Consider the following 20,462-nt stretch of genomic DNA (forward strand, 5'->3'; position numbering starts at 1 on the left):
ATCTTCTGCCGAAGATCCACAAAGACATCCAGGTGCCACCTGGCAGACCAATAATGTCAGGTAATGGCGGACTTCTGGAGCAACCGAGTCGTTTCTTAGATTTACATCTACGTGATTTTGTTCTTGACTTACCATCCTATCTACAAGACACCGCTGATCTATTACGTAAAATTCACGATATCCATTTTGAGGATGACTTCCTCTTAGGGACTTTAGATGTCGAGGCACTTTACTCCAGTATCAACCACCATCAAGGCCTGTCTGCAGTCAAATTCTTCCTGGACCGAATTGGCTCCAATGACTTCTCCGATTTTCTCTTGCAACTACTCATGTTTGTTCTTTCTAAAAATTATTTCGTTTTTCAAGACCGCTTTTTCTTACAAATCAGGGGAACCGCTATGGGGGCAGCATGCGCACCTACATACGCAAATCTTTTTCTAGGGTGGTGGGAGCACCTACATGTATTTAACATCAAGAATGAAAAATATACCACACATATAATACTGTGGCTAAGATACATCGATGATGTCTTCTTGATTTGGAACGGCAATAAAAACTTACTTTTGGAGTTTATTCAGATTCTCAATCAAAATGAACTTAACATTACTTTAACACACTTCATTAGCCCCACAAGAGTACCATTCCTAGACCTCAGTATCTATAAATCCAATACAGGATTCTTAGAAACTGAATTATTCCGCAAGGAGACTGCAACCAACAGTCTCCTACATCAAACAAGTTCTCATTTTCCGCCCACCGTGGAAAACATCCCCAAAGGGGAATATCTACGCCTAAGACGTAACTGCTCAGAAGACCTTACCTTCAAAACCAAAAGTTTGGAACTAACTAACCGTCTCCTTGATAGAGGCTACAGCAGACGCTCACTAAAACGGGCATACACCGCTGTTGCAGCAACCAAGAGAGAGGGTCTAATATTTGGAAAGAAGAGTAAGAACACGGAGCAGGAAGATACAGTTCGTTTTATTGGCACGTTCTGCCCCGAATGGAGGAAGTTGAAGGGAGCAATTACTAGACATCTCCCTATCCTACAATTGGACCCAGACTTGGCACCTCTCTTTGAGTCCCCACTACAAATGAGCTGGCGCAGATCAAAAAATATGAGAGACCATCTAGTGCACAGCCATTTGATCTCCATAAATACTAAGAAACCTTCTATCACAGGTTCTTTTCCTTGCGGCCACTGTAAATCATGTCCGCAAATCCTGCAAACCAACACGGTCATTGATAGATTTGACCAGGTGGTCAAGCTACAACATTTCTTTAATTGTAACACACAGGCGGTGATATACTGCATAACATGTGAATGCAATTTAAAGTATGTAGGCATGACCACACGTAAATGGAAAGAAAGAATACTAGAACACCTTGGAAACATCCGCAATGCCTCCCGAGATCTTGAGAGAATGAAACAGCTCACATCGGTAGCGAGACATTTCAATTTCGTCCATAAAGGCTCCATCAAAGGTTTTAAGACCTTCTGCCTAGATCAAGTACGTCTTGGAATACGGGGAGGAGATATAACTAAAGAACTACTCAAAAAGGAGAGTGAATGGATCTTCCGTTTAAATAGCCTGAAACCCTTCGGTTTGAATGAAACTATCAACTACGGAGTTTTCTTGTAATGAAGGTTTCATCTACATCTTACGTCAATTTCTGTAAATTTAACCAACCAAAAAATTTTTCCCTTTCCATTTGTATTTATTTTATATTATTTCATTTTTTTCTATTTATATTATTTTTCTTTTTATATAATAAATTTTTCTTATTTATTTATTTTCTTATAATATATTTTTATCAGCACAATGGAACATTATCAATTGTTCTGAATTTATTATCCATCAATCTCCCAGACACCGCCTATAGGATTCACCACTTACTCTGACACCACCATTCCTCACACTTCTAATCACCTACCCCACCTCACTCACACTACCTCACATTGCCGCCTATTTCCTCCCACTTTTCTCCCCCCCCCCCTTTCCCCCCCCCCCCCCAGGCCCTGCCCCGCCCCCATCTCCCTCGCCCAGTCTTCTCTCCTCCATACCAATTCCATACTGCTACTATCCCCCACCATCACATTTGCCCACATCGCACACATTGCACCATCATTTCAATATACCTACTCACATTTCACTCACCCACCACACACCACCCTTACACCGATTTTCCCAAGTATCTAACACACACACCAATCACCTCAATCTCTTAACAGCAGCCCATTTTAATTTATATACATATATGATATTTATTATTACATAATGTTTATATTTTTCACTTATATTCACCTAAATAACCACCTTTTAATCCCCAAATGAAGGCACTAATTCACTACCCTCGAATCTCTATTCCTATTAATACAGGCACTTCCCCCTTTTCTTTCCCCCCCCCCCTTTTTCCCTTCCCCTACCCCTCACCAATTCCCAACACACCCTCTGTATAATATGCCGCACAGGTATACTTATTAATTTCCTAATTCTACTCATTTAATTATTCATATTTAAGTTTTATTTTCTTTATCATTTCATCTTTTCCATTCTTCTCACATACATAGTTTCCTCTCATATATATTTTAATTTCTTCAATTTTTCCCCTGCTTTTAAATTTAATTTTAACATTATTGTCACCATTAGAATAGCTATATCCTTTCCATATCCATAACGGAGATCTCAATGCGTGTTAATAATCTCCAATGTCGTTCTAGCTTTGCTCAGCTAGTCTCTTAGCAACCATCAGTATTCACTATAGATAATTCCTATAGACATTCGGATTTGTTACACCTATTCCGCCGCTGCAGTCACTTAGCAACTGCCCATACAAACAGCAGACACCGTTCCCATATCCAATATGGCGTTCGTAATCTCGCGAGATGAGATTACCTTCCGTCCTTCTGATTTGATGTTACCGCTGCGGTCTCCTAGCAACCGCCTACATCGTAAGATCTCACCCACCTTATCCAATATGGCGTCCGTAATCTCGCGAGATGAGATTACCTTCCGTCCTCCTGATTTGATGTTACCGCTGCGGTCTCCTAGCAACCGCCTACATCATAAGATTACACCCACCTTATAGCGCCTCCGGATTGGACAGCTCTACTAGCAGCAGGTTTAAAAGCCCGCTCCCCACACCGGACTACGCGGAACCCGGAAGTGAACAAGCCTTAGGGCGAAACGCGTCTTCCGCATCCTACAACAGGGGTCTCGTCGACACCACCCTATCCTGGCATCTTGTCACATCCATCTATGTGCTCTGTTGGCTTTCTCAATCCTTGGTGAAACCGTAAGGTCTACTATCCGGTGACTGCATGCCACGGATAGTAATTTTCACTGTAAATCTCAGCTGATCTGCCCCAATTATCTAGCTTTCTATGTGTATCACAAGTGACAACTAATTAGGGGCACCTAATTGGTTATAATTTAAGCAGTGATAACATCCAAAGTTTCACCAGTTGTTGCATGCAAACAATATATATCTATTTTTTCCAGAAATGCATTTGTTCTTATCTGCCTGTATTACCTCATACCTCCTCAGCAACTAATGCAGCATCATAAGGAGTATAGGTTCTTAGTACTCCAATATCTTATTTGTAGCCGGTGGCAATAGCAAATATCTTGTGATTCATGTGTTAATGCACTTGGAAATTGATTCATACGTGTAGAGTCTGGAGATAATCTGATATACCAGCACATAACTTGGCAGATTCCTGCCTCTTCCTGTGCCTTAGAACAAAATTGCATCACTAGAGCAACGACGTATTTATCAAGCTCACTTAGGATTGCAGATTATGTTATTATCTGTCTCAATATTTTTATTACATATCAGCAGCCAGTTTTTCTTCAACTGCTAATCCTAGTGTCAATTTGATTAATATATTTCTCTAAGATCACCAAATTTTTTTCGTGGACTCTCATTTACGATTCTCGGTACATTGCACCACGAGAGTGGGAATTTTGGAATCGGGTCTAACGTAAAAAGCAGATCCACACATTTCCACGATTCTTATCTGATACTTTTCTATCAACCTCTACCCTATATTTTCCATATTCCTAAATAGGTGCACTCTCATTGGCGTTCGCATAAAACCCTCTACTACCATACCACGTTGCCAGCGCCCGATCTCGTCTGATCTTGGAAGCTAAACAACGTTGGGCCAGGTCAGTACCAGGAAGGGAGACCACCTGGGAATACTTGGTGTTGTAGAGCAGGATTTCTTCCTCATTTATGTGGAAATATCACCAACAGCAGTATCACCACTTTCTACTATTTTTCTGATTTTATTCTAATGTCAGTGGCACCATTACCGTGATGTACAAAACTTCTTACTATTATCATCAGTGTTTTCAACGCTCATAAGTATAAAGTGAATTTTGTCTATCATCTTAGAGGAATGACCTTTGATCATTACTCTAATCTCTTATAAGCCATAGAGCATAACCTTATACCTCTCATATATCATTGTGTGTCGACCACCCCGTGGTTCCATCAATACAGCAAGTCTGTACTGGTCAAGGGGAATGGGGGTATGACCAATTCAATGTCTACAACCCTTTCATACATTCTTTACCATTAAAGAGACCAGAACATTTTAATTAAGATGCTACATATATTGCATTTTGAAGGACAGATCTCAGGAAAAAACATATAATTGTAACTATGCTAATAAAAGTTATGTTTTAAGTAATTTTTCTCAATTATCATATTATTTTGAATTTTTTCTACAAGAGTGCGCCCACACAAGAGCCTTCTTTTTTCTCCCCATGTTCTAAAACTTAAATAGCATGTCAGGAAAAAGCATGGTCACTTTATACATTTACTGTACAATAGTCACTTTATATATTTACTGTACCATAGTCACTTATTCATTGCACAAAACATTACATCTTAACTGTCTGGTACTACAGAGTAATGCTACTATTTGTATCCTGTTTTACTGCTTTATGGCTATTCCCATCCAGGTGAAATCCTTTATTAGGTTGGCTGTGGCAATTCTGGGTTCCAGGACTGTTGTACTGGCATCAGTTTGGTGAGAGTATCCTTTTTCCACCAGTTGGAGGTTTTTTCAGACATACTGTATTTTAAAAGAACCTTTTAGGTACTGCACTTGTATACTTAATTTTGGTTTGGATTAGCTAAAAAACTAATCAAGAAATATATATATATATATGTATATATATATACTGTATATATATATACTGTATCTATATATATATATATAGTTGTATGCTACCAGCACTCAGACCTCCTCCGTAATCGCTCCAGTGCTTTCCCGTGCTGGATGCAAATGTAGACGTAGACGGCTAGGTGGCACTCAATGAGGACTTGAAAGGCAGCGGAAAAATGACGAGACTAAGCGCCTTGGGCAAGTTAACGTTTCAGTTATATTTTAACTTTCGTCAGAATCCATAAGACATTTACAAACACATACCTTTATACCTCCACCACTCCTCGTGCAAACTCCCTTCCGGCCCGGTGCGTCGGCGGGGGTGGATGACATAATAGCTCACTGCCGTGTGCAGCGCGCTCCCCACCCTGTCCTCGCTCCGGTAACCTAGGAGACCAATAAACAAATAACATCAAGTGTAATTTGTGTAAATACTGTACCATCACTCACAGGTGATGCACAAAACCGAACCATATGCAGATATACTGAATAACAAAGAGCAGTACACAAACGTAAATGTCAGCAAGTCTGTTATTAAATATCATTATTCTTAAGCAGATATTAAATACATTATGGACCATCAAACAATGACTAGTTATCAATATTCTATTTAATGAAACAATTCAACGAAAAATGCTCATTAAGACCCCCGGCAGTGTATCCATCTAGCCTCTCACTGCAGTAGTAGCTTATTTCTGTCTCCTCCTCTAACACTATCAGGTTGTTGATCTATAATTTTGTACTTAAGTGCAGACAAATTGTGTTTAAACTTAACAAAGTGCCTCGCCACTGGTTGTGCCTGACACTCATCACCTAAAGCGGCCCGTATGCCCGACCTATGCATGGCCATTCTTTCACAAAATTGTTGTGTGGTTTTACCCACATAAAGGAGTCCACACGGACATCTGATAAAATAAACGACGTGTTTGCTGGTACAAGTAAAAATGTTGTCAATTTTAATAAACTTGCCTGAATGTGGATGGGAGAAACCAGGACCTGCAGCCTATACATCTATAACACTCCGGTTTCTTAGTAAGAAAAGTCTGTTGAGGGATGGGCCTATATCCTGAGATGTCATTATGCACAAGAAAGTCCTTCAAGCTCTTATTCCTCGTATAACTGGGTAGTATAGAAACATCTTTAAGTATACTCAGATCCTTATCTGTAGTAATAATGGGCCACGTTTCTCTCATATGTTTATTAATTTGTTTACTTATCGATGTTGAACCTTTGTACAAATGGGACCTTGTTCTCTAAGGACCTAGATTTAGTATCAGTCCCAATAAATATATTGGTGTTGCTCCTCCCTATACAAGTAGGTAGAAGGGATCAGTATGGGATCCCGGCATACGAGATGCTGGCTGTCACTATACCGACAGTGGCATTTCATCTGCCAGAATGCCGGCAGCGGGGTGAGTGCATCAAGTCCCCTTGCTCACTTCACTCGCCACAGGTTCTATTCTCCTTCTATGGGTGTTGTGGACACCCACAGATGGAGAATCACCGACCTCGCTGCTATTCCGGCAGCGGCACTGTTGCCCTGTTCGGATTACGGCGTTGGTATTGCGACCGCCGGGATCCTGATGGGCGGTATTTTAAACACATACCAGATAGAGGTAATAGCATACTCCTTATTTACCTTTCAAACAGGTGTCACAGGAGACCACAAGTCATCTAGCAGTGGACTGTCATTTAGCAGAGTTTGAACTGTTATATACCCACATGAACTCAATCGGAGCTATTAAATTGTAGCTCTGTTCAGGCACAATGACTGCCGGCATATGCATTTCAGCTTGCACCCCCTGATAGTGGGGTGGAGGCTGAAATGTGTGAAAAGTGACCCATTTGGGTGCCCAAATGGCACTTTTCTCGATCGCGCCCAGCTCTTTGGTCAGGTTTTGCTGCTTTATGCGGCTAAATCCGACCTCTATGGGTGTGATCAGAGCCATAACAGGACTCAACTGAATATCACCCCTATGATCTCCCATCACTTTAGACAGGAGATCGGGTGCGATAATAAATTGAATTCCTCCCCATATTGCCCAGGGTGGTCTCTCAGTCCATTGCTTCAAGTGACTGCAATCTGTGTGCCATCTCTTGTTGTTTAGAGTGTGCGGCCGAGGTACTGCAGATTTTAGAGTGGCAATGTGAACCAGTCTGGACTGTTTTGCTCGATGCGCACATTTACTGCATAGCCACTATTAATTTATTGAACTTAATACTAGTGATGAGCGGGTTCGGTTTCTCGGAAACCGAACCCCCCCGAACTTCACCCATTTTACACGGGTCCGAGGCAGGTTCGAACCTTCCCGCCTTGCTCGGCTAACCCGAGAGCGCCCGAACGTCATCATCCCGCTGTCGGATTCTCGCGAGATTCGGATTCTATATAAGCAGCCGCGCGTCGCCGCCATTTTCACTCGTGCATTGGAGATGATAGGGAGAGGACGTGGCTGGCGTCCTCTCCGTTTATTCACTTTATTGTTGAACTTGATTGCTTAATTGTGGGGAGGACTGGGGAGCAGCTGTTAGGAGGAGTACAGTGCAGAGTTTTGCTGATCAGTGACCACCAGTCCGTTTTCTGCCTGAAAAAAACGCTCCATATCTGTGCTCAGTGTGCTGCATAATAATATATCTGTGCTCACACTGCTTAATTGTGGGGACTGGGGAGCAGCTGTATTATATAGCAGGAGTACAGTGCAGAGTTTTGCTGACAGTGACCACCAGTATACGTTGTCTGCCTGAAAAACACTCCATATCTGTGCTCAGTGTGCTGTTTTATTGTGGGGACTGGGGACCAGCAGTATAATTAATATTATATAGGAGGAGTACAGTGCAGAGTGACCACCAGTATACTATATATAGCAGTACGATACGGAAGGCCACTGCTGTGCCTACCTCTGTGTCGTCATTAAGTATACTATCCATCTACATTCTATACCTGTGGTGCATTTTAGTTTTGCAGTTTGCCGACACAGTGTCCACCAGTATACTATATATAGCAGTACGATACGGAAGGCCACTGCTGTGCCTACCTCTGTGTCATCATTAAGTATACTATCCATCTACATTCTATACCTGTGGTGCATTTTAGTTTTGCAGTTTGCCGACACAGTGACCACCAGTATACTATATATAGCAGTACGATACGGAAGGCCACTGCTGTGCCTACCTCTGTGTCGTCATTAAGTATACTATCCATCTACATTCTATACCTGTGGTGCATTTTAGTTTTGCAGTTTGCCGACACAGTGTCCACCAGTATACTATATATAGCAGTACGATACGGAAGGCCACTGCTGTGCCTACCTCTGTGTCGTCATTAAGTATACTATCCATCTACATTCTATACCTGTGGTTCATTTTAGTTTTGCAGTTTGCCGACACAGTGTCCACCAGTATACTATATATAGCAGTACGATACGGAAGGCCACTGCTGTTCCTACCTCTGTGTCGTCATTAAGTATACTATCCATCTACATTCTATACCTGTGGTGCATTTTAGTTTTGCAGTTTGCCGACACAGTGTCCACCAGTATACTATATATAGCAGTACGATACGGAAGGCCACTGCTGTGCCTACCTCTGTGTCGTCATTAAGTATACTATCCATCTACATTCTATACCTGTGGTGCATTTTAGTTTTGCAGTTTGCTGACAGTGACCACCAGTATATATAAATACAGCGACCTTGGTGCGCCTCTTTTTTTCTTTGCATCATGTGCTGTTTGGGGACAATTTTTTTGAAGTGCCATCCTGCCTGACACTGCAGTGCCACTCCTAGATGGGCCAGGTGTTTGTGTCGGCCACTTGTGTCGCTTAGCTTAGTCACACAGCGACCTTGGTGCGCCTCTTTTTTTCTTTGCATCATGTGCTGTTTGGGGACTATTTTTTTGAAGTGCCATCCTGCCTGACACTGCAGTGTCACTCCTAGATGGGCCAGGTGTTTGTGTCGGCCACTTGTGTCGCTTAGCTTAGCCATCCAGCGACCTTGGTGCGCCTCTGTTTTTCTTTGCATCATGTGCTGTTTGGGGACAATTTTTTTGAAGTGCCATCCTGCCTGACACTGCAGTGCCACTCCTAGATGGGCCAGGTGTTTGTGTCGGCCACTTGTGTCGCTTAGCTTAGTCACACAGCGACCTTGGTGTGCCTCTTTTTTTCTTTGCATCATGTGCTGTTTGGGGACAATTTTTTTGAAGTGCCATCTTGCCTGACACTGCAGTGCCACTCCTAGATGGGCCAGGTGTTTGTGTCGGCCACTTGTGTCGCTTAGCTCAGTCACACAGCGACCTTGGTGCACCTCTTTTTTTCTTTGCATCATGTGCTGTTTGGGGACAATTTTTTTGAAGTGCCATCCTGCCTGACACTGCAGTGCCACTCCTAGATGGGCCAGGTGTTTGTGTCGGCCACTTGTGTCGCTTAGCTTAGTCACACAGCGACCTTGGTGCGCCTCTTTTTTTCTTTGCATCATGTGCTGTTTGGGGACAATTTTTTTGAAGTGCCATCCTGCCTGACACTGCAGTGCCACTCCTAGATGGGCCAGGTGTTTGTGTCGGCCACTTGTGTCGCTTAGCTTAGTCACACAGCGACCTTGGTGCGCCTCTTTTTTTCTTTGCATCATGTGCTGTTTGGGGACAATTTTTTTGAAGTGCCATCCTGCCTGACACTGCAGTGCCATTCCTAGATGGGCCAGGTGTTTGTGTCGGCCACTTGTGTCGCTTAGCTTAGTCACACAGTGACCTTGGTGCATTTCTTTTTTTCTTTGCATCATGTGCTGTTTGGGGACTATTTTTTTGAAGTGCCATCCTGCCTGACACTGCAGTGTCACTCCTAGATGGGCCAGGTGTTTGTGTCGGCCACTTGTGTCGCTTAGCTTAGCCATCCAGCGACCTTGGTGCGCCTCTGTTTTTCTTTGCATCATGTGCTGTTTGGGGACTATTTTTTTGAAGTGCCATCCTGCCTGACACTGCAGTGCCACTCCTAGATGGGCCAGGTGTTTGTGTCGGCCACTTGTGTCGCTTAGCTTAGCCATCCAGTGACCTCGGTGCAAATTGTAGGACTAAAAATAATATTGTGAGGTGTGAGGTGTTCAGAATAGACTGAAAATGAGTGTAAATTATTGTTATTGAGGTTAATAATACTATGGGATCAAAATGACCCCCAAATTCTATGATTTAAGCTGTTTTTTAGGGTTTTTTGAAAAAAAACACCCGAATCCAAAACACACCCGAATCCGACAAAAATTTTTCGGTGAGGTTTTGCCAAAACGCGTCCGAATCCAAAACACGGCCGCGGAACCGAACCCAAAACCAAAACACAAAACCCGAAAAATGTCCGGTGCACATCACTACTTAATACACTAGGATGTTTATGCTTTTTCATTGACTATTCTGGGTGCCCCTTATTTGGATTACACTGTTTGTCAGCCAATACACAGATTCCCTTATCACTTTGAACATGTAGGACGTATATTTTATCACAGGAAGGAACCTATACCTGTCACTGTATCCAACAGTTTTTAGGGAATAGGTCACAGCCAGAATGGTCCAGACACCGGAACGCCAGACCGGACCAGCCACCTGCAGTGACCTTGGCCTCTGTGGAGCTCTCTGTGCATGTCTACCTGCACCATTTGCTGACTGACAGCTGTCAAATACATGGAGATAGGCGCAGAGAGCTCCACAGTGGTAAAAGTCGCTGTAGGGCACTATATATATATATATATATATATATATATATATATATATATATATATACTTTTTTATATACTCTACACTTTAGACACTATTAGCTTGAGGGGTTTAAATGAATCACTCAGCCTTCCATGTTTTCCTTAAAAGGGGGCATCTAATTCATCACGTGTTGCAGACAACATAAAAGAATATTTTTTTTTTTTGTTGTTAATGGAATTATGCTGGTTGTCCTATTTAACATGTTCAACTCTCTGCAGGTCTCCAATGTTCCTTTGTATATTTAATGACATGCCTTAGGTCTATTATATTTTATTATTATACTCTTCATTTATTGTTGGCTGACATATGCTACCCGGCCGTTTCCTTGTTGTACATTGTATGAGTTTTTTAATTGTTTTCTTTTTTCTCCCTTTTTTACACTGTGTAGCTGTATATCACTTGTGTAATAGTTTATCTTTACACCTTAATATTATTTTGCATGTATTAACAACACCTTGTATATGTATGAGCATGGAGTTTGTTACCTAGGTAATCATATTTGTTGTATCCCATTCCTAGCATCTCTTCAACGCTGGTCCCGCAATGATGTCACTCCTGGTGACACATTGTGCCAGAAACTGGAAGTTTAGTGCGGAGTCCCGGGATGGCGGCTGGTGTGGAGTGGGAATGGCTTTGTTTGTAAGTATACAGGTATTTATACTGTTACACTGTTACACTTTATCCTGATGATGGAGCGCAATTCCCCGAAATGATGATGTTACCACACTAAAGTCATTCACTGGTTATTATTAGTCTTGATGTGCTGCCTCGTTTATGTTTATATATATATATATATATATATATATATATATATATATATATAGCCAAACAATCATAAGAGGCATATGATTGTTTGGCTATTTTACAGTCGCAGAGCTGTTTAAGAGGGCACCGGGCGAGTTGACTTCTAAAGCACAGAGTGCCGAGTTCCATATGCAATATATATATATATATATATATATATATATATAAAACATTTGGCCAACTCTCAGTAAGCAGAATGTCAGGGGCTTCGCACAGCATCGTTGTTGAGGGACAGTTCTTTCCAATTAGACCGACCACGTATGCAACAAAAGTAGAAAGGAATCCTATTAAAATCGGTCCATGTATGGCCAGCTTAAGTTTAAATCAGTTTTGTTCTAAATATGCACACAGTAAAACATTTTTTTATTGCAAAACCTATTTAGCTTTGTTTGGTAAAACTTCCACAAAGCATGCACACAGCCAAGAGATGCGAGATTGCCTTTAATGTTAGGTGTAGTAAATCCTATGCAGTAAATATTTAACTAGCTTTTAGTTAATTGATGTTTAAATTCTAAGCTGTGTTTCATTGTCTTTGGCTTCTCCTGAGCATTTAAAGTGCTCCTTCTGGCCAAGGCTTTCACCTTTCTTATCAGAAATGTTGACAGTGGGAACTCAGAAAAAAAGGTAGGTCATTTACCGATTTATGTGAACTTTTTTGTACGATAGATCGAAATAGCTACTGACACTTTTTATCTGTACTCATATGACTTATATGAAGTAAAAGCATTTAATGATAATAAATACACATCATTGGACAGAATTGTGTCAGTCTGATCTGAGACTGAAACTAATCGGAACATATAATACATCAGACAAGAAGGCACATTGTGTAACCTGAAACAGTAAGTTCATATAAAAACTCTTTTTCTGGAACTGTTAGCCACTCACCTGTCTGAGACTATCCCAGTAAATGCTCTCTTTTTATTGTACCCAGATCCTGCACTAACATTAGAGAAATACAGGAAAACACATAGGTTGCCAACATTTAGAGGGCACCTAAACACTGAATTACTGCAGAGAGATTGTGTCACTGATATAAGATTGTAACTGACGAGAGATTTTTCCATACAGTAAACAAAGAGATTTGGATTTGTATGCAAAACCTATAGTTTAAATACAGATCCGATGGTTAGGAGTCTACGCATGATATCACTCACAGCCCCCTCTTACAGTATGATTGACATGCTACGGTGTTTGGTAGGCGGCAACCGCTCTTCACCATTCACCCCCATTTTGTAGGTGTGCTGGGCCCAGGGTCTGCATCATCAGGGCAGACTTTGTGACCCGGCAGTCAAGTTCTGAGGGCCAGTCTGAGTAAGCTACCACTGAAAGTTGCAACTGATAGTTGTGATAAACGCTATGATGATCCGATGCTGTGTCCTCAGATGAGGAGCTTGGAATTTATAGATTCATACAGGAGGCATCTATCTCCTACAGATGCCCCCTGCTGCACTTGTATTTTATTTGCACAGTATTGCACAGCTGCATCCCTGTGGCTGTGCAATACCTTACAAATCGGAACTAGGACCTCTCTGTGAGAAACTGGAGCTTCACTTCATGCCCACTGTAGAGGCGGAAATAGAGATGTCTCCATATAAAAACAAAATTGATCTCAAGGGCCAGGGGCATAGCCAGAACTTTATATGCCCCATAGCAACATAGCAGTTGTTAATTTTATGCCCCAAAATTGTGCCCCAGTTCATTTTCTGAACCAAAGCAGTGGCTTAGTTAACATTATGTCCCATAGTAGTGCCCCAGTTTTTTTTATGAACCATAGTAGTGCTCTGCAGTAGCTCAAGTTATGTCACATTCTAGGGCTGTCAGTACACATTATGCAATACAATACCCCCAATTCACATTATGACCTACATTACATAGTTACATACATAGTTGTTGAGGTTGAAAAAAGACAAATGTCCATCAAGTTCAAGTTATAGATTTTTTTTATGTTAATTAAATGCTGTATCCCTGGATATTTTTTCCGCTAGGAATTTATCTAATCCATTTTTAAACTTATTGACTGAGTCCACCATTACTACCTTCTCTGGCAGAGAATTCCAAATCCTTACTGCTCTTATTGACTGAGTCCACCATTACTACCTTCTCTGGCAGAGAATTCCAAATCCTTACTGCTCTTTCTGTGATGAATCCTTTTCTCCGTTGTGTATGACATTTTTTCTCTTCTAACCTCAGGGGGTGTCCTCGTGTCCTATGTAGTGTTTTTTTTGTAAACAAATTGTTTGATAAATCCTTGTATTGTCCCTTAATGTATTTTTAAATATTAATAATGCCCCCTCTTAGTCGCCTCTTTTCCAGTGTGAACATATCTAACCTTTTAAGTCTTTCCTCATAGTCCAGTGCCTCTAACCCTTTAACCAGGGGGCTGGACAGTGTCATTTTAAGTACAGTGCCCAACATCCACCTGCTACAATCATGGCTGGGGAGCAGGCACACACTGACTGGTGATATGTCAATATGCTATAATACTCTATTTTAAGTTCTCCCGTGTATGGGAAATGCCTGCCGAAACTAGGATTTTCAGCACCCGTGGCAAGCCCCCCCCCCCTCCCCCTCATTCACTCCAAAAAAAAAAGATAGATAAAAATAAATAAGATTTATAAAAATGATAATAAAATAAATGACTAAAAATACAGACTATGCCAAATGGTAGTGAACCCTTAATCACTTTACACTGCACAATAGTATCCCACATTAACATATCTATCTATCTATCTATCTATCTATCTATCTATCTATCTATCTATCTATCTATCTATCTATCTATCTATCTATCTATCTAGTCCATCATACAAGGTGTGGCACTCACGGGTTTTAAGTAGAATGCAGCAGGTTTTCCTGGCTTGTCAACGTTTCATTTATTCATATAAATGTCGTTGTATCCTGACTAAATTTATGTGAGTAAATGAAATGTTGACAAGCCAGGAAAACCTGCTGTATTCTGCTTGCATTAGAACCCGTGAGTGCCGCACCTTGTATGATGGACTATATGCACTATACTTGATGGCAACCGGGCACACTTCAAGTTTAACAACAGTGAGTGCCGGCTCTCCATTCACATTATATATGGAGGTTCTCAATGATAGAAAACATGCACTGTAGAGTTGTTTAGAAATTAATATTTTACTTCACGATAATTACGAAGTTTTAGGATTGCACACCCAGTCTTCAGGAAGCATACATTTGTGCAATCCCAGAAACATCGTAATTAGCATGAAGTAAAATATTCCTTTCTAAACAGATCTGCAGTGTAGTGCATGTTTTCTAACATTGAGAACCTCCGGAGTATATTCACAGCTGCACTGACACTCAAGAGGTTAACTGCTAAGAGGAGAGTGCTGGACTTATTTTAAGATATATATATATATATAAAACCGACCAAAATGCCCGGCTCTCCCAGTAATGCAGCGGGGTACCTCCATAAACGTAAACACATACTCTCCTGGGATGCGGCACTCCTGGCGGCTTCAAATAAGAAACTTCAAACAGGCATGATTATTTGAAATCGCCAGGAGTACCGCATCCCAGGAGAGTATGTATATATATATATATATATAAAAATAATAAATCACTACAGTATATATATATATATATATATATACACACACACATAGACATATTGATATATATATATATATATATATAAAAAGAATAAATCACTACAGTATATATATATATATATATATATATATATATATACAATCTCTCTCCACTCACCGCTGTAGATCAATCATTAGCCGCGGTGCAGTGAGTGAGGCCAGTGTCTGGGGCTTGCAGCAGGTGCCGGAGGTCAGAGGGGCGGCAGGTGACAGTGCGCGCACAGCCGCGTCTCCGTCCACCGGAAACAGCGGCCGCCAGGCGGTAAAGATGCGGGCAGGGCGCGCAGGAGGTGCACTCGGTGGTCGGGCAGAGGGAGACTGGAGACGCAGCCGCGGTGGGTCCATGATGGCGCCATTCGCGGCTGTGGGTGACAATCGCGGGGGGGTGAGGGAGCAGCTGTCAGGGAGCCAGGCAGAGTTCCCCGGCCGCGCCCCCTCGACTCCCGCGCCCGGGGCACGTGACCCCTTAGCCCCCCCTAGTTGCGGCTCTGCCTGCATTATATATCAGTGCCGCCCCCTCCACACACACTGATTGTAGCACATTGCCCATCCCCTATAGGAAAGGTCCCCCATCCCTGATAATATCCATTATTGCACCCCTCAGTCAGTGACTGTATCGACTATATATCAGTGCTTTTAGTGTGACTCCATTATACAAGGTCTGACAATTAGGTTAGTGAACTCGCCACCGTGCAGTAGCGGATTTACCACTAGTCAACTAAAGCAGCCTAAAGGGCCCAGTGGGTCCCTGGGGGCCTGCCGAGTTGGGAGGGCATTTCTGATTTCAGCCAAAAATGTCAGAATGCTGGGTTGGCTGAATGCTCCCAGCAGGCTGTCAGTGACTAGATAGTTGCCAGGTGTGATTTTAAGGGCAGCACGGATGGTGTAATGGTGAGCATTAGTGCCTCACAGCACTGAGGTCAGGGGTGCGATTCCCACCATGGCCCTAACTGTGTGGAGTTTGCATATTCTCCGCATACTTACGTGGGGTTTCCTCCGGGTACTCCGGTTTCCTCCCACAATCATACTGATAGGTTAATTGGCTCCCAACAAAATTAACCCTAGCTTGAATGTTTACATGTGGTAGATTGTAAACTCCACTGGGGAAGAGACTGATGTGAATGACCAAATGTATTCTGTAAAGTGATGCGGAATATGTGTGCGCTATATAAATAACTGGTAATAAATAATAATCAATACACTAGTACAACTACCAACCGCCTGCTATAATTGGCTGTGGGCAGATTGGGGAACATACACTGACTTAGGGGGTGGCATAATGAGCGAGGACCTGTCTGCTACAATTGATGGGTGGGTGGGGGGGCACACTGAGGATTGTTTAAGGAAGGTGAGTCCCAAATCGGTGTCTTGCTTAGGGCCCCATGAAGTCTACATCCGCCTCTGCTATAGTGTCTCCACTTCATATTGTGTCACATTACAGTGCCCCAGTTCATATTATGAAACATTATAATGCATCCAGTTTATACCTTATTACAATGAGCTGGTCCAGGGGCATAACTAGATATATTGTTGGCCCTAATGCAAGTTTGATAGGTGCCCTATGTATCCACCAATGATGAACAATGTACAGTACGTAATACATCTAACTTTGACAGGTAAGGTGGTACCCCATAGCAGTTGCACTCCCTGCACCTATAGTAGCTACATCCTTGCCCAGGGCACTAGAAAAGAGATAACATCCTATACTTACACCAATTACATCTCCTTAACTAGTTACTGTATGACATTACAATAACATTGTTACGATTTAATGAAATATATCTAACCTATAAATTTATAACCTATATAACTTAAAAAATATTTATTTTTCAAGTGTACAGTATTTTAAAATTGTGACAATTGTACTGTGTATAGAAACATATTATTATTCTTTAAAGAGCTACTCAGTTTGCAGACATTTTCTCAGTCACCACAACTCAAATCTAGAATGTCTGACCTTTAAAGCCAAACAACATGTTGAATTAGATCCAAGAGGGGTGATTTACTGTACTACAGAAGCTCAAACTAATTGAGATGTACAGTATTGGATCTTTGAAATACATTAGGTACACAATAATACCCCAATGGACTGAATAAAACGTATGAAATTGCTCTGTGTCTGTAACTTGTTACATTGGTTCTATTGGGCAATTACCGACATCACTGTAAGGCAATATTCTTAACATGGGATTTATGATATTTATGTATTTTTAAAAATATATTTTATATATTTTTAAGATATGATTTGTCTACTGTCGAACTATGAATGTCCATATGTGTTATTTTATGAATTAGTGTAAGAAGCAGTGATATTTGTTTACATTTATTATTCTGTGTTGATCATTGTATTATGTAATAAGTAAGTCACATCTCCTTATTACTGTATATTCTTATTGTATTATATTGTAAATGGTCAATAGCTTCCTCTATCTTAAGTACTGCTATACCATTCTTGTTTAAGAATTCTCTGGACAGGTTTGCTCCCACAAGAATACAGATAAGCTATCATTTCTTTTATTTTTTCTGTACATATTGAGTATTTAGAGTGTGTAATAATGTAAAGATTTTTTTATAATAAATACTGCACTATGTAGGTATTATTTGATAAATTACAACATTGCTCCATTAATCTGTGACCAGTTGCATCATGTCATGGAAGGATCATTATTTTGCTGGATAGGTAAGCATTATTACTTTATTGTTCCGGTATGTGGCAACTTAACATTTTGATGGTTATTTTATCTATACAATGAACAGCAAATCCACATTGCAGCCATTGTAGAGACAAGACAAAGATGTCTCCATCTATAAAAAAATAAAAATGGTCTCCAGGGAACTGGAAAGGAGACAACATTCCATTGCGTGGAACAGAACTTATCATCTAGTTCATTGGTTCTCAAAATGTGTGCCTAGGCACCCTGGGATGGCTCGGGACACTTACAGTGGTGCCATGGTTTGGTGGTCCAGGGCCAATTAAAATTATTTATGGTCAATGTAATAAGCAAAACCAGTGCTGGTGGCTGTAAATTATAAAATATGTGGACAAACAGAAGCAAATATTGTACCGTGTCAAATATAAAATACTTTTACTTACATACAAGGCTATTAACCAAACTGCACCATCATACATCTCCCCACTCATCTCAAAATATCTCCCTACCAGACCTCTCCGCTCTGCACAAGATCTGCATCTCTCATCCACATGTATTACCTGTTCCCACTCAAAATTACAGGACTTTACCCGGGCTTCACCCACTCTGTGGAATGCACTCCCACGCACAATAAGACTCTCCTCTAGTCTCCAAACCTTTAAACGTTCTCTGAAAACTCATCTTTTCAGACAAGCCTACCAAATTTCAGACCCACACACATAACCTTCACAGCTTCCCTATCAAGTTACATCCCCTCTGTACAGTCCACATAAACTCACATTTTGTCTTCCAACATTGCTGGGTGATCATATCATATACAACCCATTAAGAACCTAGCAACCTGGGGAACCATTATGTGACAGGTAGCATCTATCCTTGTGTATCAATGCCTATTTCCCTATAGATTGTAAGCTTGTGAGCAGGGCCTTCCTACCTCTGTCTGTCTGTCTTTGCCCAGTTTTGTTCTATAATTGTTGTTCCAATTGTAAAGCGCAACGGAATATGCTGCGCTATATAAGAAACTGCTAATAAATAAAATAAAATAAATACCTCACCACATAATTGGACCTAAGGATAACAAATAAACACAATTTACTTAATTTAATTTTTTTTTCTACATTTCTCAATAAGAAACTTTTGGCCTAGGGGCACCATGATAAAAAATTCTGATAGTCTAGGGCGCTGTAATTCAAAACAGTTTGGGAGCGACTGATCTTGTTTATTCACTAGTAACTGTTATAGATCAGGGAATCTATTGTACAGGAACAAAGGAATGCTAAATGCATCTTCTGTAACTAGGTACTGTATGATATTATCATAATATTGTTACCATGTAAAGATATATATCTAAACCGTAGACTGTATTTATGTGTCCTTGAATTTCTTGGGGTAAATGGTGGAAACTATGTACAACTAATCTTGCTAATCAGTTAATCTTGTACACTAAAGAAAGGGAACATGTGCACGAGTAGCACTATCTGTTATTTCTAATTATAAACTCCTTTGTTTAATAATTTATGTGAGGGAGGTGATAACAAGGTAAATGATAATAATATACTCTAGACACAGACAAAAACTGTACTTACCTGGAATTGGTATAATGACTAATACATGAATAAATTAAATCAGTTAAAATATTAACCATTATTGATATTGCTTTTTTTTTTTAAATACGTATGTTTAACATTGAATGTTAGAGTATATTATTAATGAATGAAATGGTACACCATCCCCTGAATATTAAAATATTGTGATTATCCATGTATAGTCATATGTGTAACTTGCATGGCTTCTGAAAGAACTGATGTATCGGACTAAGGGCACTTTGTTAGTGTCCAACCATGACTCTGTGTAATCAGTCAGCTCTTTAGTGGTTTTCTGCAATGTACAGATAAGACCCCCCTCATCTTTGATGCGAAGCATTCACACATGTGCACATATCACAGCAGCGTCTACATGCGAGCAAGTGTGAATAGTCACACCCGCGATCATACAATATTTCTAAGAGGTATTTGATTATGATATCTGTATCTTACTTTAGTTTGAGGATAAGCTTCCTTACTCGACAACTATTTACAAATATGGGACATAACACCCTACATGAGATATCAGCAAGAACAGTGGATTAAGGTAAAGATTTATCAAAATTGAAGAGTGATAAAGTGGAGAGAGATATAGTACCAAATAAATTGTCTCCTGTCATTTCTTAAACATAGCTATTAAAATTACAGTTGATCGGTTGATATTTTATCTCTCTCCACTTTATCTTTCTAAAGGCTTTGATACATCTCCCTCTTACACCTGAGTGGTGTTTTTGTACTTGTTCAAACTAGCCTTTTAATTTTGGACTTATAAGGCTTTAATACCAACCCTTGGTTCTCTGTAGGGATTACTCCAGCAGTAAAATACTTATTATGCAGTTTATGCACCATTCATGGGCTTCTATATGTATCAGAACATTAGTTAGTGGGAACCAGCATGG

At 40.7% G+C, this 20,462-nt stretch overlaps 1 non-coding gene across 1 annotated transcript; it reads left to right on the forward strand.

Annotated features, from left to right (window-relative positions):
* Positions 1-4,102: 4,102 nt before the first annotated feature.
* LOC135053720 (5S ribosomal RNA) lies at positions 4,103-4,221 on the forward strand. The gene has a single exon (XR_010243035.1). It is a non-coding gene; the product is annotated as a 5S ribosomal RNA (ribosomal RNA).
* Positions 4,222-20,462: the final 16,241 nt, after the last annotated feature.

The sequence above is a fragment of the Pseudophryne corroboree genome, chromosome 2 (genome assembly GCF_028390025.1).
Source record: "Pseudophryne corroboree isolate aPseCor3 chromosome 2, aPseCor3.hap2, whole genome shotgun sequence".
Classification (NCBI taxonomy): domain Eukaryota; kingdom Metazoa; phylum Chordata; class Amphibia; order Anura; family Myobatrachidae; genus Pseudophryne; species Pseudophryne corroboree.